Raw genomic sequence first — 27,568 nt, forward strand, 5'->3', positions numbered from 1 at the left:
GGTTTAGTACTTTTTAACTGTATATAGTTTATTCTAATGTTACGGGTACTTTCCCTAAATGTCAGGGGTATTGCCTCGACAAACAGACGGGCTGCTGTTTTAGACTTTTTACGTACTCAGCCTGTGGACCTGATTTGCCTCCAGGAATGTGCTTTAAATGTTATGCCCTCTAATTTGGAGTGGCAAGCTGGGCCAGCTTACTGGGCTCCTTCAGACTTAACTAGAAATACTGGAGTCGGGGTTCTTCTCAAATCTTCTGTGATAAACTGTTTCCATCATACTGTTTTAATACCAGGTCGGCTTCAGCAACTCGACATGGACTTGTCCGGGACTCCTTTTCGATTATTTAATGTTTATGCCCCTGCAAACAAGGCTGACCGTTTAGAATTTTTTCATAATTTAAAGGTTTTCCTGCCAGGTACTTTACCAACTGTACTTGCAGGAGATTTCAATAGTATCATTGACACTAGAGGGCGCTGTGGTACTACAAATAACTGTAAACTGGACAGCACTGGAACTTTGCTAAATTCTATCTTACAGGATTTCTCCTTAAAGGACATTTGTGCTGTTCCACATCACTCTGACCCTATTTACACCTACTATGCTGATCATGGCAAGGTGAAATCACGCATTGACTTTATGTTTTGCACATCTCATTTTACAGTTATGCAATTTTCCATTGTTAATGTTGGTTTTTCTGACCATGTGGGTTTATTATGTGATGTGTCCTTACAAGGTGCCATTGTGCAAGGCAAGGGGTTTTGGAAACTCAACAACTTACTTTTAGGGGAACCCGATGTTCATAAATTGTTTGAAATGCAATTTAATGTATGGGTTTCAAAGGAAACCTCCTTCGCCTCACCTCTGTTGTGGTGGGATTGGATAAAAGTAAATGTTGCCTCCTTCTTCCAGCGTTACGGCAGAAGTTTGGCCAAGCAGCATAGAAGGCAATATACCAAACTAATCAACAACCTTGTGGTTTTGGGGAAATTACAAAGAGAAGGGATTGATGTTTATGACGAATTACAAACTGCCAAACAGGCTTTCAATGACACCCTTGCCCGACGGGGTAAAAGCATTATGTTTCGTGCTAAGGTGCAGCATATGGAGGAAAATGAGTGCTGCACCAGGTATTTCTTTAAAAAATCTGTTCGTGTTCATTCTGTGTTCAAAACTGTTTTAGATGACCAAGGCAATGAGGTGCAGGGCCCAGGTGTGGGACCTGTTATATCTAACTTTTACTCTGCATTGTATTCTAATCGTGATGCTGCTTCAAGTGAAGAAATTGATGACTATTGTTCTGTCCTTGATAAGCAGGTCCATGATACCGCTGTCCCCTCCTTAGTGGCACCTGTGACGGAGGAAGAAGTTCTGAATACCTTAAAGTCCATGCAGAATAATAAGACCCCAGGTTTAGATGGATTATCTAAGGAATTTTATATTACCTTTTGGGACATCATCAAAATAGTTTTTGTCCAAATCATTCACTTGATTATTTCTACAGGGGAATTATCTGCTTCTATGAAGAATGGAGTGATTACTTTATTGTATAAGAAGGGTGACCGTAGGGATGTCAAAAACTGGCGCCCTATTACATTACTCAATGTTGATTATAAGGTGGTGGCGAAAATTCTCACATCCAGACTTAGCGCTGTGTTACCAGATCTTATCGGGCCTGCTCAGACATGTGCAGTGCCTGGTAGGCGTATTCATGAAAACCTTTTGCTAGTTAGGGATATTATTCATATGTCTTTATCTAATCGTTCGCTATTAGTTCTTACTTCCATTGATCTGCAAAAAGCGTATGACACAGTTTCACATCAATTTTTATTTTCTGTTTTACGTGCTTTTGGTATCCCTGCACAGATGCTGCGAGTCATTCAAAGTATGTATTCGGAGGTTACTAGCTGTGTTCAAGTTAATGGTTCCCTAGGCGACCCTTTTACGGTTTCTTCTGGGGTGCGGCAGGGGTGCCCTTTGTCGCCAGTACTTTTCATAAGTGTCATGGAAACTTTTATTCAGTCTGTTATTAAAGATAAAATAATAAAAGGTTTCTTTCTCCCAGGGTCTCAAGGTGAGGCAGTAAAATTACTGGCCTATATGGATGATGTGGTGTTGGTTAACACATCCCAAGCGGACCTGAATAGAGCAAAATTACATTTACGTATTTTCTGTAATGTGTCTGCCATGTCTGTAAACTGGGATAAATGCAAATACTCAACGTTTGCGGCTGTCACACCTGTACAAGACACACAGGTGCCCCATGACCCACAGGGACTGACTATTCTGGGGGTTCATTATGATCAGGCGTTAAAAGGTAGCCAATCCTTTCAGAAGTTGGGTGAAAGAGTAACACAGAAGCTGAACTTCTATAAGACCAGGCAAATGTCTCTTTTTGGGAAGGTGCTCATAATAAAGGCAGTCATCTTGCCCATGATTTTTTATCTCACCTGTGTTTTCACTCCCTCCAGCAGGTGGATACAGCAAATGACCAGAATATTGTGTATCTTTCTATGGGGGTCAAAAGCTGAGAAAGTTGCTCGTGTCAAATGTCTGAAATTACCCATTAACGGTGGTCTACATTTTCCTGACATTGCTTTTCTATCTCACATGCACTCCTGGTTATTAATACACAAGTTAGTACTATCTAAAAGATGGGCCGGTCACATGATCCGATATTTGGGTGGCTGGATGTTTCATAAATGGGGTTGGTTACCGTTAGATAGAACCAAACCTTGGGCCTTTGTTGCGCCTCCTTTTTACTTTGCACTACAATATTTCAAGAATAAATATAATCTAGAATCCTTGGGATTATTAAGCACCAGTAAAATTCATATTCTGAAATGGTACCGGAAGGATGAAATTGTAACGAACATAGCTGACCTGTCTAGCTCTCAGGCTAAAAATGCATGGAAAATGGTCAGTGCTTTGCCAGTGTCACCCAAACAAAGGGAGGTGACATGGTTATCCTTTCATGAGGCTCTTCCAACAAAGGCGTTCTTAAAACGCAGAGATATGGCGCCATCTGAACAGTGTCCGAGGGAAAATTGCGGTGACATAGAAACCGTATTTCACTTGCTTTATGGTTGTCCCTATGCCAAACAGGTCATTGCTAAGTTAAAGCGTTTGTTTTTAGAACTTACTGGCATCTCTTCTGCCTCTGTCAGCATGTTACTTTATGGGGTAGGCCTTACAATGTCTGTGCAACACAGACTAGTGTGGATGTTCACTATTGCCCTGCGTGAAACTTTATGGGACTCACGAAATATTCTGGTTTATAAAAAAGACAAAATGTCTGTTGATGACTGTATTAAATTGTTTCTCAGTAGATTGTATTTTATGTACAAGCTTGATTGTAAACGTTCTGGGTCAGATTCTGAGGGGATCTGGAAGGTTAAGAAATGGAAACATTGGGTGTGATTATTTTGTACATTACTTGTGTGAACTGAAACGATTGTATGACACTGACATTGTTCTGATTGTATTATGATGTATATTGTACTTGTATTTTGTTTCAATTGATAAATAAAAACTTTTGTAAAAAAAAAAAAAAAAAAAAAATCTGTTCTTATCAGTTTAATATCTGATACGTCCCCTATCTGGGGACCATATATTAAATGGATTTTTAGAACAGGGAGATGGAAATAGAGCTTGCTCTGTCCACTCCACGCATTGACCTGGTATTGCAGTATTTCCAGGACCGGTGCACCCTTCCCTTATGTGTTGACTAAAATCAGATTCCAAAAGTGCTATTTGTGTTTGCTATTGTTTTTGTCTTTCTGATGGGATCTCCCCTTTTAATCCCATTATTTCAACACCTGTTGGACAATGCATTTGTACAGTCATGTGTGATAATGAGCTCATTTATTAAATGCAATTAATGAATACATTGCCACCTCTTGTTGTGTGTGTGTGTGTGTGTGTGTGTGTCTTCTGTGTTTCTGTGTTTCCGGCATTTCACATTGGAACAGCTCATTCACCTTCCTTGTCTTCTCTCCGCCCTCCCTCCTAGGTAAGTTAAAGAGCTGCACCTGAGCCAGCCACTGATTGATGCAGCACCACAGTCAAATAGTGGAGTGGAGTGGAGTAGGGGAACAGCAAACAGCCATTAAAGCAGCCAGCCGCCTACCCGCCACAATGGACCTACCTGTGTACACTAGATGGATGTGATGGAATGTACTGTCGTCCCTACATTTCAAGAAGAAGTAAGAATTGCAGTTGCAACAAACCCTTGCTTGCCTACAAAGAGAGCAGCAATTTGGATTTGTTACTTTGTTACCTGGAAGAATAACAAACTGTGCAAGGATGGAGGTTGTAGGAGCAAGGAGAAGTTGTCTGTAAAGTTGGTGGATGCTTATTTTCCATTTTGCAGTCCCTTGTCTCCCTCTTGTGGCCTCCTGGAGGCAAATAAATGTGCAAAAAAAAGACAGCCTGGCGGCCGGCTGTTGCAGTGTTGCCCTCTCAGGCAACACTGAGTGACTGACTGAGCCTCACCGTCTTATATAAAGTTCAGACGGAACTTTGCACGTGTCATAGTGGAGCCCTCAGGATTCCAGAGCCAGCTTTCTGACATCATAATGGGGCCTCAGAGATAGATAAAAGCCTGGGCCCAGGCAGTGTTGGTCAGTGCTGCTCAGCAGGCAGCACTGGACTGGATTAAAGCTGATACAAGGTGTGAAGGAACAAGGGGTGGCTGTGGGCATGCACTTGCTGCCGCTGCCAGTGTTTATCTGCATGGCAGGAGGGCATTTGGGCGTTGCCAGGAAGGCGTTTTTATGTAGATTCCTCCTCTTTCAGCACTGCATTGTGGTGCAAGCAAAAGAAGCAAATCCTGTGTAGCTTCCTCTCCGGCCTTTATTCACCTCCCTCCCGCTTAGTAGCTGTAAATGTGTGTGAGCCTGCAGGGCCCCATGGAATTGCCTAGGAGTAGGCTGAATCAATCGCTGCAAGGGGTGAACAGCAGTATGGGACAGGCTCGGGCAAGGCAAGGGCCGCTCGGGTTATCGCTTCTCGGCCTTTTGGCTAAGATCAAGTGTAGTATCTGTTCTTATCAGTTTAATATCTGATACGTCCCCTATCTGGGGACCATATATTAAATGGATTTTTAGAACAGGGAGATGGAAATAGAGCTTGCTCTGTCCACTCCACGCATTGACCTGGTATTGCAGTATTTCCAGGACCGGTGCACCCTTCCCTTATGTGTTGACTAAAATCAGATTCCAAAAGTGCTATTTGTGTTTGCTATTGTTTTTGTCTTTCTGATGGGATCTCCCCTTTTAATCCCATTATTTCAACACCTGTTGGACAATGCATTTGTACAGTCATGTGTGATAATGAGCTCATTTATTAAATGCAATTAATGAATACATTGCCACCTCTTGTTGTGTGTGTGTGTGTGTGTGTGTGTGTCTTCTGTGTTTCTGTGTTTCCGGCATTTCACATTGGAACAGCTCATTCACCTTCCTTGTCTTCTCTCCGCCCTCCCTCCTAGGTAAGTTAAAGAGCTGCACCTGAGCCAGCCACTGATTGATGCAGCACCACAGTCAAATAGTGGAGTGGAGTGGAGTAGGGGAACAGCAAACAGCCATTAAAGCAGCCAGCCGCCTACCCGCCACAATGGACCTACCTGTGTACACTAGATGGATGTGATGGAATGTACTGTCGTCCCTACATTTCAAGAAGAAGTAAGAATTGCAGTTGCAACAAACCCTTGCTTGCCTACAAAGAGAGCAGCAATTTGGATTTGTTACTTTGTTACCTGGAAGAATAACAAACTGTGCAAGGATGGAGGTTGTAGGAGCAAGGAGAAGTTGTCTGTAAAGTTGGTGGATGCTTATTTTCCATTTTGCAGTCCCTTGTCTCCCTCTTGTGGCCTCCTGGAGGCAAATAAATGTGCAAAAAAAAGACAGCCTGGCGGCCGGCTGTTGCAGTGTTGCCCTCTCAGGCAACACTGAGTGACTGACTGAGCCTCACCGTCTTATATAAAGTTCAGACGGAACTTTGCACGTGTCATAGTGGAGCCCTCAGGATTCCAGAGCCAGCTTTCTGACATCATAATGGGGCCTCAGAGATAGATAAAAGCCTGGGCCCAGGCAGTGTTGGTCAGTGCTGCTCAGCAGGCAGCACTGGACTGGATTAAAGCTGATACAAGGTGTGAAGGAACAAGGGGTGGCTGTGGGCATGCACTTGCTGCCGCTGCCAGTGTTTATCTGCATGGCAGGAGGGCATTTGGGCGTTGCCAGGAAGGCGTTTTTATGTAGATTCCTCCTCTTTCAGCACTGCATTGTGGTGCAAGCAAAAGAAGCAAATCCTGTGTAGCTTCCTCTCCGGCCTTTATTCACCTCCCTCCCGCTTAGTAGCTGTAAATGTGTGTGAGCCTGCAGGGCCCCATGGAATTGCCTAGGAGTAGGCTGAATCAATCGCTGCAAGGGGTGAACAGCAGTATGGGACAGGCTCGGGCAAGGCAAGGGCCGCTCGGGTTATCGCTTCTCGGCCTTTTGGCTAAGATCAAGTGTAGTATCTGTTCTTATCAGTCCTTGTAAGGATAGATAGCTCGGAGAACCACTGGGGGCTATAAACACTAGCTTAGCGATCCAAGAGCGTTCCAGACGAAGCCGGCGACGAACTGCGGAGAAGAACCACCGAAGACGAAGATCCAGAAGGGAGAAGCCGCCATCGGGGAAGAAGCTCCGGGAGATCGCTGCCGGGAAGAAGGAGAACTGCGACAGAGACCTTCGGAGAAGAGCCGCTGCTGAAGGGGATCTTTGAAGAAGCTCGGCCGCAGAAGAAGCTCGACGAGGAACCGCTGCGGAAGAAATTTCGTGGAAGAACCTCGGCCAGCAAGGAGAAGATTTGCATAGCTCCGCCCCCTTCGGGAAAGAGCTATCGAAGATCCTCCCCAAGCGACAGGAACAGCTGGAAGAAGCCATGGCCTCAACCAGCAACCCTGCCACCCAGAAGAAGAAGGCTGATGGACCAGGTGAGCCGACCCAGGCCAGGACATCTCCTCCTGAAGCCTCCTCAAGCCAACAGGCCACCAGGAAGCCGAACCAGGCTGCTCCAACCCTGGAGCCCTGGATGAAGCAGACTGTGGCCCTGAAGCTGAAGGAGGTGGACGGGAGAGTGCCGGACATGACGGAAGAAGTGTTCTGCCAGAAGATGCTCCTGGACCAGGGCTTCGCTAAGCCGGAGACCATCAGCATCCAGGCCTTCATGACCGGGATGTTCTTCGTGACCTTCGCTTCGATCAACATCTGCAGAAGGTACTGGGAGATGGTGAAAGCGGCGAGGCCTGAATCCCCTTTCTCTCGCTTTGTGGGCAACTGCCCTGTCCAAAGAGAGGAAAGGCGGGTGACGGTCTCAATGCGGAACCCACACACCCCCGGCAAAGACATCACCACGCTCCTGAAGCGGTTCTGCACAGTGGTGAGGGAACCCACCCACATCCTGAACGGACTCGGCTTCTGGACTGGCAAGTGGTCGGTAATCGTCCGACTGAACAAGGATTCGAGCGCGGAAGACGGCCTCCAGCACCTGCCCCAGTCATTCTCGCTGGGCAACTCCTACGGCCTCATCTACTACCCGGACATGCCGCAGATCTGCAGGAGATGCAGCAAGAAGGGTCATTCGGTGAAGGACTGCAAGGAGGACGCCTGCAAGAACTGCCGGGTAACAGGACACGAGACCAAAGACTGCCCGAAACGGACAATGTGCAACCTCTGCGGACAAGCAGCCCACTCCTACAAAGACTGCCCGAAGAGGGATCGATCCTGGGCAACTGTAGCGGCGAAAGCTCCGGCCAGAGGGAACCCCGCCCCAGCCAGAGCTCCAGCGGCGCAGAAGACCGGGAATAAGAAGGATGGTAAGAAGACGACAGTCCCTCCCCCCCGTCTCCCGGCCCTCCCTCGCCCTACCCTTCCCACCCTCCCTCGCCCGGCCCTCCCCACCCCCCCGTCCCCAACCCCTGTCACCCCCACTGAGGCTCTCACCTTCTCCTACCCACCCATCTCAGTGGTCCTGTCACCTGCACCTCTCCCAACCCAGCCTCCCTTCTCCCCAGCTCCAGCAGCACTAACATCTTCCCCTCCAGCTGCTGGAGTCCTCTCCCTGGAGGATTTTCCCCCTCTTGTCTCCTCAGGTGCCATCCAGAGGAAGAGAAAGGTGAGGGACAGCCCAGCTGCTGAGTCCTCAAAGCGACAAGTCGTAGAAATCTGCGAAGATTCCCTTGCGCAGCAGGAGGAAATGGAGCAGATGGTGGAGGAACTCGTGTCTGAACCTGAGGTCATCGACTTCACAACAGACATCCAGGTGGCTACAATCCTGGAACAATTTTTGTCAGAGGGCCTGCTGGATCTTTCGGACCCGCCAGGAGAGGAGGATCCGCCCGACCGGACTGGTAACTAAGGTGTATCGTTTGCACTGACCTTCTTTATTCTCCCCCATGGCTGCTAAACTTAACATCTTTAGCCTCAATGTGAGGAGTGTTAGAGATAGGACTAGATGTCAGATGGTGCTAACTTTTCTTTCCAAGCAGTCGAGTGATGTATTTATGCTGCAGGAATGTACTCTCCCCTCTTCCAGGTCATACCATCATCTGGCCAGGCAGTGGACCCATGGCCCGTCCTACTGGTCTGGTGGGGGCGACTGTAAGTCTGCAGGGGTTGCCATCCTGATTAGGGGAGGCGTATTTACTGTTGACTCTGTCCAGGAGCTCGCCTGCGGCCGCTTGTTGGTCGTAGACGGTTCCTGGGCAGGAGAGCCGATTAGGCTCATCAACGTGTACGCTCCCCCTATGAAGGCTGAGCGCCTGGAACTATTCCAGACCCTGCGGACCCAGCTCGCCACCACTAGGGCAGTGGTGATGGCCGGGGACTTCAACTGCCCCATCGAAGAGGATGGACGAAGTTCCGGCACTTCAATCAAACTGGATGTCAGTTCCAAACTGCTTATCGAGATGGTAACCGAAGCATCCTTGCAGGACGTTGTGGGCTCCATGGGGATCGGCTCTGTGAACTATTCATGGAGCCGACCCGATGGCTCACTTCGTTCTCGGATTGACTTTGTGTTCACCTCCCGGGCAGTCAAGCAGCATGGGCACTCCATGGTCCCCTGCTTCTTCTCCGACCACAGGGCCATTCTCTTCCAGGGTGCCATCGGCCACGGTTTTCCTCCCGGCCCTGGCTCCTGGAAGCTGAATTGTGCCCTGCTGGAAAGAGAGGAGGTACTGGCGGAACTTAGAGACGCCTATATTGTTTGGAGGAATGATAAAGTTTTCTTTGACAAAACCTGTGACTGGTGGGAATATGTTAAAGTTGAATTTCGTTGTTTCTTTCAGGCAAAAAGTCGTCAACAGGCGTGTGAGAGGAAGAGAGACTTCAGAGAGATGCAGCGTCAGCTGCGATCCCTGCAAGACCTCCTTCAATGCGGCTGGGACGTCAGGAAGGAGCTGGAGGAAGCCAAAAAGGGCCTGAAAAGGCACTTTGAGGAGGAATCCAAGCGAATTGTCTTTCGTTCCAAGGTGGAGAACCTGGAGAAGGGTGAGAAATGTAACTCGTTCTTTTTCAGGAAACTCCATGCCGGCCACACGCCCCTGAAGGAACTTCGAGATGAGACCGGAAACATGCATTCTGGGAAGAAGGAGGTGATGGGAGTCGTCACAGACTACTACCGAAGCCTCTACTCCCGGAAAACCACTGACCCCGAAGCCGCCGATAAATTCCTGTCAGGTATCACTAATCATCTTGATCCTGCAGGTACGGAGGCTATGGATGTACCCCTGACGGTGGAGGAACTGCTCTCTGCCGCTAAATCCTTCAGACCCGGCAGGACCCCGGGCAGTGATGGTCTCCCAGCAGAGCTCTATGTAGCGCTGGGGGACTTGATCTGTCCGGACCTGCTGGAGCTCTATGAGGAGATGGTGGTGGAGGGTAGAATGCCACCGTCCTTGAGAGAAGGCATGATCACGATCTTGTATAAGCGGAAGGGGGAGAGATGTGACCTGAAAAACTGGCGTCCCATCTCTCTCCTGAACGTGGACTACAAGATCCTCGCCAAAGTATTGGCCAACAGACTGAAGGTTGTCATCGGACAGATCATCGGATCGGACCAAACCTGCGGCATTCCTGGCCGTAGGGTGGCCGACAGTCTTGCCCTGGTGAGGGACACGGTGCATTACATGCAAAGCCGCCGTACACACGCGGCCCTGGTCAGTCTGGATCAGGAGAAGGCTTTTGACCGGGTCTCTCACGAATTCATGGGTAAGGCTCTGCGTAGGCTGCGGCTTGGCAGGTTGTTCTGTTTGTATGTTAACCTGATGTATTGCGACATTTACAGCTCGGTGCTGGTGAACGGCTGGAAGACTGACCCCTTTCCTGTATCGTCGGGGGTTAGACAAGGCTGTCCTCTTTCACCTCTCCTTTTTGTTTGTGTTATAGAGCTCTTCGCAGAGGCTATCCGGCAGAATGGAGAGATCAGAGGGATCACCGCACCAGGTCCAGGACACTTCGAGGTCAAATGCTCGCTGTACATGGACGACGTGACCGTCTTCTGCGCTGACCAGAGTTCGGTGACTGCACTCGTCCAGACCTGCGAGGAGTTCGGACGCGCTTCAGGGGCAAAAGTCAACTGCGGGAAGTCGGAAGCCATGCTCTTCGGAAAGTGGTACCTGCCTTCTCCTGCCTCCTTCCCGTTTACTATCAAGCCGGACTTCATCAAAATTCTGGGAGTCTGGTTCGGTAAGGAAGGTGCAGCCCTAAAGTCGTGGGAAGAACGCTTGGCCAAAGTCAACCAAAGGATCGGACTGTGGAGCCTCAGACAACTCACTATTGAGGGCAAAGCAATGGTCCTGCGTAACGAAGTCTTGCCTGTGCTACAATACACTGCACAGGCATGGCCCCCTCTTGCCACCGTCTCGAGGGCCATTACCAGGACTGTGTTTCGCTTCATCTGGGGCTCGAAAATGGACAGAGTAAAGCGGACTGTTATGTACAAGGAGCCCCGCAAAGGTGGGAAGGGTATACCCGACATTCCCACTCTGCTGCGGATCGCTTTTGTATGTGACTGTGTTCGTAGGACTCTGAGGACAGCAAACGGCTCTGCGGGCAAGGCCATGTCCCGCTACTTCCTCCTTCCCCTCTGGCGAGGTTTTGGCTGGGACAAGTGGGACAGCTCCTTCCCTTACAACTGGCACGCTCCCTGGTTCTACGGAGATGTCGTCCGGTTTGTGAGGGAGCATCAACTGGAGGGTCTTAAGCCCGACTTGTGGAAACCTAAGACGATCCACAAGCACATCAGAGCAAAGGACCCACTGGAGTCTGTTCCAGGGCTTCATGCCGACACGTTGGAGACTGTTTGGACTAACGTGTCATCTGGCAGGTTGACCAACGGGCACAAGGACATTTCATGGATGGCCATCCAGGGAGGACTGCCTCTTAGGTCATTCATGCATGCCCGCAACCTGTGCAAGACCCGGTACTGCCCCAGGTGCCCCTTCACGGAGGAAACATCTTTGCACATTTTCTGGCAGTGCCCCTTTGCACAGGGTCTGTTGAAAGCCTTGGAACATGAACTCAAGGACTCAGTACCCAGGAACAGACTGTCGTACCGCTCGGTACTTTATGGACTATTTCCTGGGAATACCACGGATGGAGCAATCCAGGAAGCCTGGCGCCTTATGAACTGCTTTAAGGACGCTATATGGTTTGCCAGGAACCGTCTGATTTTGCGGAGAGAGAGTGTGTCCGTCCAGGACTGCCGCAGGCTGATCCACAGCCTGCTCAGAGACTATTCCACCTGGGACAGCCCGGACGTCGATGAGGAAGAGGACTGATACTCCCCTTCCCCCCACTCTCCCTTCTTGTGTGTTGTCTTTCAATAAAGCTTCGGGCCTGTGATTTCCCCCTTCCCTATCCCCTCCTACCCACTCCCCTATCCCATCACTTGTCTGTAATGCTTTGTTGTTTGGCGTTAGTGAATGCAAGAATGTTAGTGTAGCATGTGGTGTAATGTATAGCATAGGCTAGCCTGTACTGTGTATTATACTGTCATGTTATGTTTGACGACTGTTATTATTTATTATTTACTGCTTCATGGCTTGCGCTGCGTCGCAGTAATGTTTGTATGATGACGATTGATTGTCAATAAAGCAATTTTCAATCAAAAAAAAAAAATCTGTTCTTATCAGTTTAATATCTGATACGTCCCCTATCTGGGGACCATATATTAAATGGATTTTTAGAACAGGGAGATGGAAATAGAGCTTGCTCTGTCCACTCCACGCATTGACCTGGTATTGCAGTATTTCCAGGACCGGTGCACCCTTCCCTTATGTGTTGACTAAAATCAGATTCCAAAAGTGCTATTTGTGTTTGCTATTGTTTTTGTCTTTCTGATGGGATCTCCCCTTTTAATCCCATTATTTCAACACCTGTTGGACAATGCATTTGTACAGTCATGTGTGATAATGAGCTCATTTATTAAATGCAATTAATGAATACATTGCCACCTCTTGTTGTGTGTGTGTGTGTGTGTGTGTGTGTCTTCTGTGTTTCTGTGTTTCCGGCATTTCACATTGGAACAGCTCATTCACCTTCCTTGTCTTCTCTCCGCCCTCCCTCCTAGGTAAGTTAAAGAGCTGCACCTGAGCCAGCCACTGATTGATGCAGCACCACAGTCAAATAGTGGAGTGGAGTGGAGTAGGGGAACAGCAAACAGCCATTAAAGCAGCCAGCCGCCTACCCGCCACAATGGACCTACCTGTGTACACTAGATGGATGTGATGGAATGTACTGTCGTCCCTACATTTCAAGAAGAAGTAAGAATTGCAGTTGCAACAAACCCTTGCTTGCCTACAAAGAGAGCAGCAATTTGGATTTGTTACTTTGTTACCTGGAAGAATAACAAACTGTGCAAGGATGGAGGTTGTAGGAGCAAGGAGAAGTTGTCTGTAAAGTTGGTGGATGCTTATTTTCCATTTTGCAGTCCCTTGTCTCCCTCTTGTGGCCTCCTGGAGGCAAATAAATGTGCAAAAAAAAGACAGCCTGGCGGCCGGCTGTTGCAGTGTTGCCCTCTCAGGCAACACTGAGTGACTGACTGAGCCTCACCGTCTTATATAAAGTTCAGACGGAACTTTGCACGTGTCATAGTGGAGCCCTCAGGATTCCAGAGCCAGCTTTCTGACATCATAATGGGGCCTCAGAGATAGATAAAAGCCTGGGCCCAGGCAGTGTTGGTCAGTGCTGCTCAGCAGGCAGCACTGGACTGGATTAAAGCTGATACAAGGTGTGAAGGAACAAGGGGTGGCTGTGGGCATGCACTTGCTGCCGCTGCCAGTGTTTATCTGCATGGCAGGAGGGCATTTGGGCGTTGCCAGGAAGGCGTTTTTATGTAGATTCCTCCTCTTTCAGCACTGCATTGTGGTGCAAGCAAAAGAAGCAAATCCTGTGTAGCTTCCTCTCCGGCCTTTATTCACCTCCCTCCCGCTTAGTAGCTGTAAATGTGTGTGAGCCTGCAGGGCCCCATGGAATTGCCTAGGAGTAGGCTGAATCAATCGCTGCAAGGGGTGAACAGCAGTATGGGACAGGCTCGGGCAAGGCAAGGGCCGCTCGGGTTATCGCTTCTCGGCCTTTTGGCAAGATCAGGTGTAGTATTTCTGCATCTGGTTTTGTTGGGAGGTGTCCGGGGTACCCTGCTCCTTGGCCTTGGGGGATCGTCTCTTTTCACAGAGAGACTTCACCCCCTTGCTGCTATTTGGGGAGTGGGCTTAGCCCCCGGACAACGAGTTGCGATCGCGCCTTACCCAAGAGGTCAACCGGCCTTGAGGCGTTTTTCTAAGAGCGTTCCGAGGGCGTTTATCGGGCTTCGTAGGTGTCTGGGGTACCCTAATCCTTGGCCTTGGGGGAGGGTTCCACTTAATTGTGGAATCTGAGCCCTTGCTGCTATAAGGGACAGGCTTAGCCCCCAGGCACTGAAAATGCCATATACATTTGGATTTGCATCCGGGGACACCCGGTTGCGCCAGTCCGTCCGCATCGAGGTGGAAGAAGGCCATCGCCAGCGGAAGAACCTTCGCTTCATTGTGGAGGTGATTCTGCTGGACTTCCTGGGGCTCAAGCGGGCGGACATCCTGTGTCTCAACGACCAGGAAAGCCGCGGTCGGTACACCGTATCCTTTACGGCCGCGGCATGTTGCGACAACATGCACAAAAGATTGTCTGATGCGGACCAGAGTGAGGAGCGGCTAAATGGACTGAACTTTTTATTCCTCTACGGGGAGGAAGAAGTCCCGCTCGTGATGTGCATGTTCAGTCCATTTGTCTCAGAGTGTGACATTGAAACCTTCCTCAGTCGTTACTGCAGGGAGGTCCGCTTCTCACATAAAATCTTGAACACCCAGAGCTTCTGGAATGGCAAAAGAAAATATTGGGTGAAGTTCCGCCAGGATCCCAATGGCATTGGAGGCTTACATCACCCACCCCAGAACTTTGCCATTGGGAAGAATCGAGGATTCCTATTTTACCCCCAGATGCCAATAGCCTGCCGGAACTGCTTGAGATATGGCCACACCAGAGAACATTGTGACCGGCCCCATGTGGTGCAGTGTAACAGGTGTGGCCAGGTTGGACACGTAGCGGCAAAATGCAGTTCCGAGGTGTTGTGCAATCTGTGCGGCATGACTGGGCATGCTTTTAAAGATTGCCCCCGCAGAGCGAAATCTGGGCCACCCAGACCAGGGCCAGAGCGGCAGTTTGCAACATGTGCAGACGCCGCTGGTAATGCCCCAAAACGAGCATTGACGACTGAGGGGTCCAGGCCAAAGTCCTTCACAGCTCCATCGGGGGGCCCACCGATGTCAGCCTCGAGGGACGGCCATAGGGATTCCACCGGGTCCAGGCAGAGCAGGAGGAATTCTGACTCTGCTGGACATAAGTTGACCGGCACCTCTGCAAACAGGTCCTCTGCTCCGCCTGCAGTGGACCCTGTTGAGGCAGTGGTTAGCGACAGGCGTCGTGGCTCCGTAGGTTCTGCAGTAGGACCTGACGCCTGTCCCAAGAGTGTGGGCATGGAGCGGAGACACTCTGTGTCAGACGAGGGCTCCATTAAGAAAACCCTAAAATATGCTGGATTGGAGCCTCGTTTTGACCATTTCCGGTCAACGGGGGGGTCGGAGCAAAGTTCCTCCACTGCGGTTGTGGAGGGGCTTGCGATGAAGGCTCCCCGTAAGCAGGCAAAGGTTGCCAAGAGCGATGGGACCTCACAGGCCCCTGTGCAGCTGCCCAGGAAGGACATCAGCGATATCTTCAGCCAGGGGCCAGAGATGGGTGAGAGCGACTTCGAGGAGATGGATAGGAGCCATTCTGCAAAGAGACAGCGAGAGGAAGAGGAGTCCGGAGTTCGGAGGAAAGCTGCCTATCGGAGTTCGGATGAGAGCAGTGTGGGGGTTGGAGCCGCCCACGTATCTGGCTCTGACCCTACCAACATCCAAGATTTATTGACCCCTCAAAAAGGGGGTCCAGACTCGCAGCTGATCTCCGAGTACGACTCTTCTGGTTCGGACCCTGACCTCAACTAAGACTATGTTGGTTCCTATCAAAGTCGCCTCACTAAATGTGAGGTCCCTAAAGAGCCCTGTCCGCAGGACTGCTTTATTTTCATTTTTAGAGACTGTGGACTTTGACCTTTGCCTGCTTCAAGAATGTGGAATCCCTAATGACTTGGAATATCAAGATTTAAAGATGGACTGGAAACTAGGCCCCTCAGTCTGGTCTGGTGGAAATGACTGTCGCTCTGCGGGGGTTGGATTGCTCTGCCGAGGTCGTTTTATCTCCATCCAAACAGTGACTGAAATCATGCCCGGCAGAGCTATTTTAATACATTTGCTTTTTAATGGAACTTTAATTCGTGTTTTAAACGTTTATGCCCCTCCTACCAAACAGGAGAGGGCAGAACTATTAGAGATTTTACCATTGTTTTGTGTTGGGTCTACCCCCCTGCTGGTGGGTGGTGATTTTAACTGTGTGCGAGATGGAGAACACCGCCAGGGTGGGGATTTTAATCGAAAAATTGACCGTACTTCTTACCTGCTCAAGAATTTTATTGGTGATTTTAAATTGAAAGATTGCTGGAGGGAACTCTTGCCTGCGGACCCAGGCCCCACCTGGTCCAATGGAAGAGTGAGCTCCAGAATTGATTTTATTTTCACTTCTAATAGTTTTATTCCCAAAAAATGTTTGCTTTTAACAAATATTTTATCTGATCACAAGCTCCTTTCAGTGCACCTGGAGCTAGAGGGAGAGCAAAAAGCTTGTAGGGGTCCCTGGAGACTAAACACCACACTCCTGGAGGACCCCATCATTAAAGAGGAGTTTGTGCGGACCTACCAGTGTTGGCAGTCCCATAGAGCGCCCAGTCAGCCTATGCTACACTGGTGGGAGGGCATTAAACCCAAAATCAGAGCTTTTTTTATTCGAGCAGGTAAGAAGAAAGCAAAAGAGAAAAAACAATGGTTTTATGTTCTTAATAAACGTTTACATGTACTTTTTAAATTGAAGGAGATTGGTATGGATGTTGATGATGATATCTTAAATCTTAAAGCTGAAATAAAATATGCCATAGAAGAGAAAGGGAAACAAATAATTTTTAATTCACATGTAAAGCACCTCGAGGATGGCGAGAAGTGTTCCCGGTTCTTCTTCAAAAAGGTAATGGATAAACGAGATGTCATTTTAAACCTTGAAGGAGAAACCACTATGGTCGGCATTTTAAATTCTGCTTTTAATTTCTACCAATCTCTTTTTAACAAGAAAAATATTGATCCTTCCTTTTTAGAACATGTTCTTAATTCCCTTGATGCCAAGCTAGATATTTTAGACCAGGAAGTTTTATCCCGTAATATTACCTTGGAGGAACTTTTATTTGCTTTTAAAAGTTTTTCTAATGGGAAAGCTCCTGGGGAAGATGGTCTGCCCATCGAATTTTATCATGCTTTTTGGGAAATTTTAAAGAATGACATGTTTTTATTGTATAAGGAAGTTTTTATTACTGAAGAGCTGCCCCCTTCCTGGAGGAGGGGGATTGTGTCCTTAATTTTTAAAAAAGGTGAGAGGGACCAGTTAAAAAACTGGCGCCCTATTACTCTTTTAAACGTTGATTGTAAAATTTTAGCTAAACTAATAACAATCCGTTTTAAACCTTTTATTCATAAATTAATCCATCCAAACCAGGTATGTGGGGTACCTGGGAGGTCAATTACTGAGTCCCTGAATATTTTACGTGACATCATTTGGTATTTTAAAGAAAGGGGTCAAAGCCTTGCTATTTTATCCTTAGATTTCGAGAAGGCTTTTGACCGGGTCTCCCATGAATATCTTTTTATGGTTCTTAAAAAGATGGCTGTTCCTGAAATTATTTTAACACGTATTAAGCTTTTATATCGATCCTGTTTTAGCCAAATTTCTATCAACGGATTTTTAACTAAAGGTGTTCCTCTTTTATCAGGGGTGAAACAGGGGTGCCCGTTGTCTCCGCTCCTTTTTATTTGTGCCATAGAACCTCTGTTCACCCTAATAAGAGATGATAAAGTCATCAGAGGCGTGCCCATACCTGGAGGAAGGGGGAACCAGGTAAAAATCCTAGGCTATATGGATGACGCCACCGTCCTATGCCCAGACGCCGCTTCTATGAGACGGGCATTGAGGAACACCGGTTTTTTTTGTGAAGCCTCTGGTTTTAAATTAAACGTTGATAAGTGTGACTGTTTTTATACTGGTGTATGGGATTCCTCTGTGACACCAGGAGTTAACATGCAGCAGGATCAGATAAAAATTTTAGGAATTGTTTTTAATCAAGAAAACGATGGGAGACCCAATTGGGATTCAGTAATTGCCAAAATGGAAAAAAAGGTTTTAATGTGGAATTTGAGAAATCTCACCATGGAGGGAAAAGTTTTAATAATTAAATCTGTTTTATTACCCATAATGCTTTATGTAGCTATGGTTTTCCCTCCAACAATTTTATATATTAAAAAAGTGACCAGGATCTGTTTTATGTTTTTATGGGGTTCCAAAATGGAAAAACTAAAACGTGATTTTATGTACAGATGTAAGGACAATGGCGGGAGAGATGTTCCTAACCTTTTTAACTTCTTTTACATTAAATACTTTTGCTTCTGTTTTAAAATGTATAATTCTGATGGTATTTTTAGCTACTTTTTAAAGTACGCTACGGGCATGATTTTTAAACGATGGTTTCGTGTCCCTTTGAATTCTCCTGTGCTTCTGTGTCCCCCAAAACAATATGCGGTGCTCGAAAAAACTGTCAGGCTCCTAGGTCTCCAAGAATTGGAGCCTGACATATTGGGGGACCAGAAAAAAGTGTCACTCTCCTGTAGGCGGCAGGAGGATACACTGGCAGTTTCAAATTTCTCACAGGCAAGGTCCAAGGTGGTGTGGCGGAACGTTTTCGGGAAATTTATGGCAAATGTGCACAAGGACCTTGCCTGGGCAATCGTTCACCAGTGCCTCCCTACTCGTGAATTCCAGCATAGGCGAGGACTGGTGGCGAGAGCCAAGTGCCCGAGAGACAGGTGTGGTGACGACGAGACGATAATGCACCTGTTTTGGAACTGCCCATATGCACAGGAGGTTTGGAGGAAGGTAGGCCCATTGCTGAAATGGGCCTGCGGTCTTAAAGATCTTAAATTTGAATACGTGTTTTATGGTCTTTTTAACTGCCCAAGTTTTAAACAGCAAATGGTCTGTTGGATCATTTTAAACTGTTTTAAGAATGCCATTTGGAAGGTTAGGAACATTCTGCTTTTTAAACATGATTTTATTGACGTTAAAAATTGTGTGAAATATGCCCTAAGTGAAATGTATATTTATTATCTTAGGGACAAAAAGCAGCTAGGGGTAAAAGAAGCAACATCCATGTGGTGTTTGCAAATGTGGAATACCATAACATTGTAAATAAAAATGGTTTTATTCTTTTATGTCTTTTATGCCCTGTATAAATTTTATCCTGCTATTGTTCTGTACTTTTATTATAACATCTGTATTAATGGTCTTATTATTATTACTTTTGTATTCATTTAAATGTATGAATATTCATGTATTATGCTGTTGATTTTATCTTGTGGTTTCAATTTTAAAAAAAAGTCTGTAAAATATATTATTTTTGCCAATAAAAAACTTTGTTGAAACCTTATCTGTTCTTATCAGTTTAATATCTGATACGTCCCCTATCTGGGGACCATATATTAAATGGATTTTTAGAACAGGGAGATGGAAATAGAGCTTGCTCTGTCCACTCCACGCATTGACCTGGTATTGCAGTATTTCCAGGACCGGTGCACCCTTCCCTTATGTGTTGACTAAAATCAGATTCCAAAAGTGCTATTTGTGTTTGCTATTGTTTTTGTCTTTCTGATGGGATCTCCCCTTTTAATCCCATTATTTCAACACCTGTTGGACAATGCATTTGTACAGTCATGTGTGATAATGAGCTCATTTATTAAATGCAATTAATGAATACATTGCCACCTCTTGTTGTGTGTGTGTGTGTGTGTGTGTGTGTCTTCTGTGTTTCTGTGTTTCCGGCATTTCACATTGGAACAGCTCATTCACCTTCCTTGTCTTCTCTCCGCCCTCCCTCCTAGGTAAGTTAAAGAGCTGCACCTGAGCCAGCCACTGATTGATGCAGCACCACAGTCAAATAGTGGAGTGGAGTGGAGTAGGGGAACAGCAAACAGCCATTAAAGCAGCCAGCCGCCTACCCGCCACAATGGACCTACCTGTGTACACTAGATGGATGTGATGGAATGTACTGTCGTCCCTACATTTCAAGAAGAAGTAAGAATTGCAGTTGCAACAAACCCTTGCTTGCCTACAAAGAGAGCAGCAATTTGGATTTGTTACTTTGTTACCTGGAAGAATAACAAACTGTGCAAGGATGGAGGTTGTAGGAGCAAGGAGAAGTTGTCTGTAAAGTTGGTGGATGCTTATTTTCCATTTTGCAGTCCCTTGTCTCCCTCTTGTGGCCTCCTGGAGGCAAATAAATGTGCAAAAAAAAGACAGCCTGGCGGCCGGCTGTTGCAGTGTTGCCCTCTCAGGCAACACTGAGTGACTGACTGAGCCTCACCGTCTTATATAAAGTTCAGACGGAACTTTGCACGTGTCATAGTGGAGCCCTCAGGATTCCAGAGCCAGCTTTCTGACATCATAATGGGGCCTCAGAGATAGATAAAAGCCTGGGCCCAGGCAGTGTTGGTCAGTGCTGCTCAGCAGGCAGCACTGGACTGGATTAAAGCTGATACAAGGTGTGAAGGAACAAGGGGTGGCTGTGGGCATGCACTTGCTGCCGCTGCCAGTGTTTATCTGCATGGCAGGAGGGCATTTGGGCGTTGCCAGGAAGGCGTTTTTATGTAGATTCCTCCTCTTTCAGCACTGCATTGTGGTGCAAGCAAAAGAAGCAAATCCTGTGTAGCTTCCTCTCCGGCCTTTATTCACCTCCCTCCCGCTTAGTAGCTGTAAATGTGTGTGAGCCTGCAGGGCCCCATGGAATTGCCTAGGAGTAGGCTGAATCAATCGCTGCAAGGGGTGAACAGCAGTATGGGACAGGCTCGGGCAAGGCAAGGGCCGCTCGGGTTATCGCTTCTCGGCCTTTTGGCTAAGATCAAGTGTAGTACTTTAGGGTATTGCCTTGTTTCTTGGTCAGGAGGTGCCCTGGTACCCTTTTCCTTGGCCTGGGGGGATCGTTTCTCTTAGGAGAGACTTCACCCCTCTGCTGCTATTGGGGAGGAGGATTAGTCCAGGGCAACGGGGAGCGATCACCTGCCTGGTACTCCGGTACTGAAGGTATTTCTTTGGAGATTGCTGGAATTCTTTTGGAGCAGGATGGAGGAAATTCCCGAACATATGCGAACCAGGAATGCGGTCCGGTTTTTCGTGGAGGAATCTGAGAGGCAAAGGAAGGATTTGGAGTTCATCACGAAGGTCCTTTTGTTGGATTTCTTTCAGCTGGAGAGATCGTGCATTTTGGCGGTGATGGACTATCCGAGGAGAGGGTGCTTTGACGTTACCTTCGCTACAGAAGAAATTTATTCTGATTTTTTGGAACGCTTGAAGGAAGGTAAAAGGGACCCAAGACTTGTGGGTGTGAAGGTAACACCACATTTTGTGCCAAACAAGAAGTTGGTGGTCGTAAAGATGTTTTCGCCTTACGTGGAAGAAGAGGACATTAAGTCATTTCTCACTAAGTTTTGTGAGGAGGTGGTGGGAAAGGGGAAAGTGTTTAACCCCTTTGGATTTTGGACTGGGAAATGGAAATTTCTTTGTAAATTTGCAAGAATTGGTGAATCTGGAAACCTATTGTTTCCTCCAGCGCGGTTTAAGATTGGAAGTGCATGTGGAAATTTATTTTTTTTGGGAATGGATATGTTTTGTTTGAATTGTAAAGATTATGGTCATGAGAGAGAAACGTGTGAGAAAGTAATGTGTACAAAATGTCTGCAAGAGGGACATAAGTATAATGAATGTCAGAAAGGGAAAGTATGTAATATGTGTGGAGAGGAGGGGCACATATTCAAATCATGCCCAAAGAAAAGCAAACGTGAGGTACAAGACGAAAATAAGAAGATAGTCAAAAGAAAGGAAGCGGAAGTTAGTTTGGAAGAAGGAAAGCTTCAGAAATTGGAAGGAAGTGGGCAAAGTGATGAGAAAAAAAGGAAAAAAGCAGAGAGAAAGAAAAAAAGTGTCATTTCAGAAGAGGAAAGAGCAGAAAGAGACAGGTTACTGGAAGAAGTAGAGCAGTTACGTAGTAAAATTAATTTTGAAAAAATGCGGAGAAGGGTGCGGCTCTGTGTAAGAGAAAATTTACCAGGGTTTCTTGAACGGTATGGTGTGCCAACGTGGTTAGCGTGCATTGTAAACTGTGAATGGGATGGTAATGATTTGCAGGAACATTTAGTGGATATGTTAGGAACTATTGCTGTTAAAAAAGGAATGTTTTTTTGATTTCTTAAAAGGAAAAAAGGAAAGAGGAAAACAAAAGTTAATTATACGTTTTCAGTTTTCATTGTGATGATCTAAGTCTTTTTTATTTTGAATTTTATGATTTTTAAGACGTGATCTGAATGATTAAAAAAAAAAAAAAAAAAAAAAAAAAAAAAATCTGTTCTTATCAGTTTAATATCTGATACGTCCCCTATCTGGGGACCATATATTAAATGGATTTTTAGAACAGGGAGATGGAAATAGAGCTTGCTCTGTCCACTCCACGCATTGACCTGGTATTGCAGTATTTCCAGGACCGGTGCACCCTTCCCTTATGTGTTGACTAAAATCAGATTCCAAAAGTGTTTTTTCTCTTTGCCATTGTTTCTGTCTTTCTGAAGGGATCTCCCCTTTTAATCCCATTATTTCAACACCTGTTGGACAATGCATTTGTACAGTCATGTGTGATAATGAGCTCATTTATTAAATGCAATTAATGAATACATTGCCACCTCTTGTTGTGTGTGTGTGTGTGTGTGTGTGTGTGTCTTCTGTGTTTCTGTGTTTCCGGCATTTCACATTGGAACAGCTCATTCACCTTCCTTGTCTTCTCTCCGCCCTCCCTCCCTCCCTCCTAGGTAAGTTAAAGAGCTGCACCTGAGCCAGCCACTGATTGATGCAGCACCACAGTCAAATAGTGGAGTGGAGTGGAGTAGGGGAACAGCAAACAGCCATTAAAGCAGCCAGCCGCCTACCCGCCACAATGGACCTACCTGTGTACACTAGGTGGATGTGATGGAATGTACTGTCGTCCCTACATTTCAAGAAGAAGTAAGAATTGCAGTTGCAACAAACCCTTGCTTGCCTACAAAGAGAGCAGCAATTTGGATTTGTTACTATGTTACCTGGAAGAATAACAAACTGTGCAAGGATGGAGGTTGTAGGAGCAAAGAGAAGTTGTCTGTAAAGTTGGTGGATGCCTATTTTCCATTTTGCAGTCCCTTGTCTCCCTCTTGTGGCCTCCTGGAGGCAAATAAATGTGCAAAAAAAAGACAGCCTGGCGGCCGGCTGTTGCAGTGTTGCCCTCTCAGGCAACACTGAGTGACTGACTGAGCCTCACAGTCTTATATAAAGTTCAGACGGAACTTTGCACGTGTCATAGTGGAGCCCTCAGGATTCCAGAGCCAGCTTTCTGACATCATAATGGGGCCTGCCTCAGAGATAAAAGCCTGGGCCCAGGCAGTGTTGTTCAGTGCTGCTCAGCAGGCAGCACAGGACTGGATTAAAGCTGATACAAGGTGTGAAGGAACAAGGGGTGGCTGTGGGCATGCACTTGCTGCCGCTGCCAGTGTTTATCTGCATGGCAGGAGGGCATTTGGGCGTTGCCAGGAAGGCGTTTTTATGTAGATTCCTCCTCTTTCAGCACTGCATTGTGGTGCAAGCAAAAGAAGCAAATCCTGTCTGGCTTCCTCTCCGGCCTTTATTCACCTCCCGCTTAGTAGCTGTAAATGTGTGTGAGCCTGCAGGGCCCCATGGAATTGCCTAGGAGTAGGCTGAATCGCTGCAAGGGGTGAACAGCAGTATGGGACAGGCTCGGGCAAGGCAAGGGCCGCTCGGGTTATCGCTTCTCGGCCTTTTGGCTAAGATCAAGTGTAGTATCTGTTCTTATCAGTTTAATATCTGATACGTCCCCTATCTGGGGACCATATATTAAATGGATTTTTAGAACAGGGAGATGGAAATAGAGCTTGCTCTGTCCACTCCACGCATTGACCTGGTATTGCAGTATTTCCAGGACCGGTGCACCCTTCCCTTATGTGTTGACTAAAATCAGATTCCAAAAGTGTTTTTTCTCTTTGCCATTGTTTCTGTCTTTCTGAAGGGATCTCCCCTTTTAATCCCATTATTTCAACACCTGTTGGACAATGCATTTGTACAGTCATGTGTGATAATGAGCTCATTTATTAAATGCAATTAATGAATACATTGCCACCTCTTGTTGTGTGTGTGTGTGTGTGTGTGTGTGTGTCTTCTGTGTTTCTGTGTTTCCGGCATTTCACATTGGAACAGCTCATTCACCTTCCTTGTCTTCTCTCCGCCCTCCCTCCCTCCCTCCTAGGTAAGTTAAAGAGCTGCACCTGAGCCAGCCACTGATTGATGCAGCACCACAGTCAAATAGTGGAGTGGAGTGGAGTAGGGGAACAGCAAACAGCCATTAAAGCAGCCAGCCGCCTACCCGCCACAATGGACCTACCTGTGTACACTAGGTGGATGTGATGGAATGTACTGTCGTCCCTACATTTCAAGAAGAAGTAAGAATTGCAGTTGCAACAAACCCTTGCTTGCCTACAAAGAGAGCAGCAATTTGGATTTGTTACTATGTTACCTGGAAGAATAACAAACTGTGCAAGGATGGAGGTTGTAGGAGCAAAGAGAAGTTGTCTGTAAAGTTGGTGGATGCCTATTTTCCATTTTGCAGTCCCTTGTCTCCCTCTTGTGGCCTCCTGGAGGCAAATAAATGTGCAAAAAAAAGACAGCCTGGCGGCCGGCTGTTGCAGTGTTGCCCTCTCAGGCAACACTGAGTGACTGACTGAGCCTCACAGTCTTATATAAAGTTCAGACGGAACTTTGCACGTGTCATAGTGGAGCCCTCAGGATTCCAGAGCCAGCTTTCTGACATCATAATGGGGCCTGCCTCAGAGATAAAAGCCTGGGCCCAGGCAGTGTTGTTCAGTGCTGCTCAGCAGGCAGCACAGGACTGGATTAAAGCTGATACAAGGTGTGAAGGAACAAGGGGTGGCTGTGGGCATGCACTTGCTGCCGCTGCCAGTGTTTATCTGCATGGCAGGAGGGCATTTGGGCGTTGCCAGGAAGGCGTTTTTATGTAGATTCCTCCTCTTTCAGCACTGCATTGTGGTGCAAGCAAAAGAAGCAAATCCTGTCTGGCTTCCTCTCCGGCCTTTATTCACCTCCCGCTTAGTAGCTGTAAATGTGTGTGAGCCTGCAGGGCCCCATGGAATTGCCTAGGAGTAGGCTGAATCGCTGCAAGGGGTGAACAGCAGTATGGGACAGGCTCGGGCAAGGCAAGGGCCGCTCGGGTTATCGCTTCTCGGCCTTTTGGCTAAGATCAAGTGTAGTATCTGTTCTTATCAGTTTAATATCTGATACGTCCCCTATCTGGGGACCATATATTAAATGGATTTTTAGAACAGGGAGATGGAAATAGAGCTTGCTCTGTCCACTCCACGCATTGACCTGGTATTGCAGTATTTCCAGGACCGGTGCACCCTTCCCTTATGTGTTGACTAAAATCAGATTCCAAAAGTGTTTTTTCTCTTTGCCATTGTTTCTGTCTTTCTGAAGGGATCTCCCCTTTTAATCCCATTATTTCAACACCTGTTGGACAATGCATTTGTACAGTCATGTGTGATAATGAGCTCATTTATTAAATGCAATTAATGAATACATTGCCACCTCTTGTTGTGTGTGTGTGTGTGTGTGTGTGTGTGTCTTCTGTGTTTCTGTGTTTCCGGCATTTCACATTGGAACAGCTCATTCACCTTCCTTGTCTTCTCTCCGCCCTCCCTCCCTCCCTCCTAGGTAAGTTAAAGAGCTGCACCTGAGCCAGCCACTGATTGATGCAGCACCACAGTCAAATAGTGGAGTGGAGTGGAGTAGGGGAACAGCAAACAGCCATTAAAGCAGCCAGCCGCCTACCCGCCACAATGGACCTACCTGTGTACACTAGGTGGATGTGATGGAATGTACTGTCGTCCCTACATTTCAAGAAGAAGTAAGAATTGCAGTTGCAACAAACCCTTGCTTGCCTACAAAGAGAGCAGCAATTTGGATTTGTTACTATGTTACCTGGAAGAATAACAAACTGTGCAAGGATGGAGGTTGTAGGAGCAAAGAGAAGTTGTCTGTAAAGTTGGTGGATGCCTATTTTCCATTTTGCAGTCCCTTGTCTCCCTCTTGTGGCCTCCTGGAGGCAAATAAATGTGCAAAAAAAAGACAGCCTGGCGGCCGGCTGTTGCAGTGTTGCCCTCTCAGGCAACACTGAGTGACTGACTGAGCCTCACAGTCTTATATAAAGTTCAGACGGAACTTTGCACGTGTCATAGTGGAGCCCTCAGGATTCCAGAGCCAGCTTTCTGACATCATAATGGGGCCTGCCTCAGAGATAAAAGCCTGGGCCCAGGCAGTGTTGTTCAGTGCTGCTCAGCAGGCAGCACAGGACTGGATTAAAGCTGATACAAGGTGTGAAGGAACAAGGGGTGGCTGTGGGCATGCACTTGCTGCCGCTGCCAGTGTTTATCTGCATGGCAGGAGGGCATTTGGGCGTTGCCAGGAAGGCGTTTTTATGTAGATTCCTCCTCTTTCAGCACTGCATTGTGGTGCAAGCAAAAGAAGCAAATCCTGTCTGGCTTCCTCTCCGGCCTTTATTCACCTCCCGCTTAGTAGCTGTAAATGTGTGTGAGCCTGCAGGGCCCCATGGAATTGCCTAGGAGTAGGCTGAATCGCTGCAAGGGGTGAACAGCAGTATGGGACAGGCTCGGGCAAGGCAAGGGCCGCTCGGGTTATCGCTTCTCGGCCTTTTGGCTAAGATCAAGTGTAGTATCTGTTCTTATCAGTTTAATATCTGATACGTCCCCTATCTGGGGACCATATATTAAATGGATTTTTAGAACAGGGAGATGGAAATAGAGCTTGCTCTGTCCACTCCACGCATTGACCTGGTATTGCAGTATTTCCAGGACCGGTGCACCCTTCCCTTATGTGTTGACTAAAATCAGATTCCAAAAGTGTTTTTTCTCTTTGCCATTGTTTCTGTCTTTCTGAAGGGATCTCCCCTTTTAATCCCATTATTTCAACACCTGTTGGACAATGCATTTGTACAGTCATGTGTGATAATGAGCTCATTTATTAAATGCAATTAATGAATACATTGCCACCTCTTGTTGTGTGTGTGTGTGTGTGTGTGTGTGTGTCTTCTGTGTTTCTGTGTTTCCGGCATTTCACATTGGAACAGCTCATTCACCTTCCTTGTCTTCTCTCCGCCCTCCCTCCCTCCCTCCTAGGTAAGTTAAAGAGCTGCACCTGAGCCAGCCACTGATTGATGCAGCACCACAGTCAAATAGTGGAGTGGAGTGGAGTAGGGGAACAGCAAACAGCCATTAAAGCAGCCAGCCGCCTACCCGCCACAATGGACCTACCTGTGTACACTAGGTGGATGTGATGGAATGTACTGTCGTCCCTACATTTCAAGAAGAAGTAAGAATTGCAGTTGCAACAAACCCTTGCTTGCCTACAAAGAGAGCAGCAATTTGGATTTGTTACTATGTTACCTGGAAGAATAACAAACTGTGCAAGGATGGAGGTTGTAGGAGCAAAGAGAAGTTGTCTGTAAAGTTGGTGGATGCCTATTTTCCATTTTGCAGTCCCTTGTCTCCCTCTTGTGGCCTCCTGGAGGCAAATAAATGTGCAAAAAAAAGACAGCCTGGCGGCCGGCTGTTGCAGTGTTGCCCTCTCAGGCAACACTGAGTGACTGACTGAGCCTCACAGTCTTATATAAAGTTCAG

General features: G+C 47.0%; 6 non-coding genes and 4 pseudogenes across 6 annotated transcripts; all 10 read left to right on the forward strand.

The window, feature by feature from the left end:
* The first annotated feature begins 3,528 nt into the window (after nucleotides 1–3,528).
* LOC142689122 (U2 spliceosomal RNA) lies at nucleotides 3,529–3,714 on the forward strand. The gene has a single exon (XR_012858129.1). It is a non-coding gene; the product is annotated as a U2 spliceosomal RNA (small nuclear RNA).
* A 1,288-nt stretch (nucleotides 3,715–5,002) lies between these two features.
* Nucleotides 5,003–5,193, forward strand: LOC142689043 (U2 spliceosomal RNA). The gene has a single exon (XR_012858068.1). It is a non-coding gene; the product is annotated as a U2 spliceosomal RNA (small nuclear RNA).
* Nucleotides 5,194–6,481: 1,288 nt separating this feature from the next.
* Nucleotides 6,482–6,583, forward strand: LOC142689244 (U2 spliceosomal RNA; annotated as a pseudogene).
* Nucleotides 6,584–12,141: 5,558 nt separating this feature from the next.
* On the forward strand, nucleotides 12,142–12,320 carry LOC142689138 (U2 spliceosomal RNA; annotated as a pseudogene).
* A 6,841-nt stretch (nucleotides 12,321–19,161) lies between these two features.
* Nucleotides 19,162–19,353, forward strand: LOC142689133 (U2 spliceosomal RNA). Its single transcript, XR_012858139.1, has one exon. It is a non-coding gene; the product is annotated as a U2 spliceosomal RNA (small nuclear RNA).
* A 1,288-nt stretch (nucleotides 19,354–20,641) lies between these two features.
* On the forward strand, nucleotides 20,642–20,752 carry LOC142689254 (U2 spliceosomal RNA; annotated as a pseudogene).
* Nucleotides 20,753–22,103: 1,351 nt separating this feature from the next.
* LOC142689160 (U2 spliceosomal RNA) lies at nucleotides 22,104–22,316 on the forward strand (annotated as a pseudogene).
* Nucleotides 22,317–23,606: 1,290 nt separating this feature from the next.
* LOC142689044 (U2 spliceosomal RNA) lies at nucleotides 23,607–23,797 on the forward strand. The gene has a single exon (XR_012858069.1). It is a non-coding gene; the product is annotated as a U2 spliceosomal RNA (small nuclear RNA).
* Nucleotides 23,798–25,087: 1,290 nt separating this feature from the next.
* Nucleotides 25,088–25,278, forward strand: LOC142689045 (U2 spliceosomal RNA). Its single transcript, XR_012858070.1, has one exon. It is a non-coding gene; the product is annotated as a U2 spliceosomal RNA (small nuclear RNA).
* Nucleotides 25,279–26,568: 1,290 nt separating this feature from the next.
* LOC142689046 (U2 spliceosomal RNA) lies at nucleotides 26,569–26,759 on the forward strand. The gene has a single exon (XR_012858071.1). It is a non-coding gene; the product is annotated as a U2 spliceosomal RNA (small nuclear RNA).
* Nucleotides 26,760–27,568: the final 809 nt, after the last annotated feature.

The sequence above is a fragment of the Rhinoderma darwinii genome (genome assembly GCF_050947455.1).
Source record: "Rhinoderma darwinii isolate aRhiDar2 chromosome 5 unlocalized genomic scaffold, aRhiDar2.hap1 SUPER_5_unloc_28, whole genome shotgun sequence".
Taxonomy (NCBI): Eukaryota; Metazoa; Chordata; class Amphibia; order Anura; family Rhinodermatidae; genus Rhinoderma; species Rhinoderma darwinii.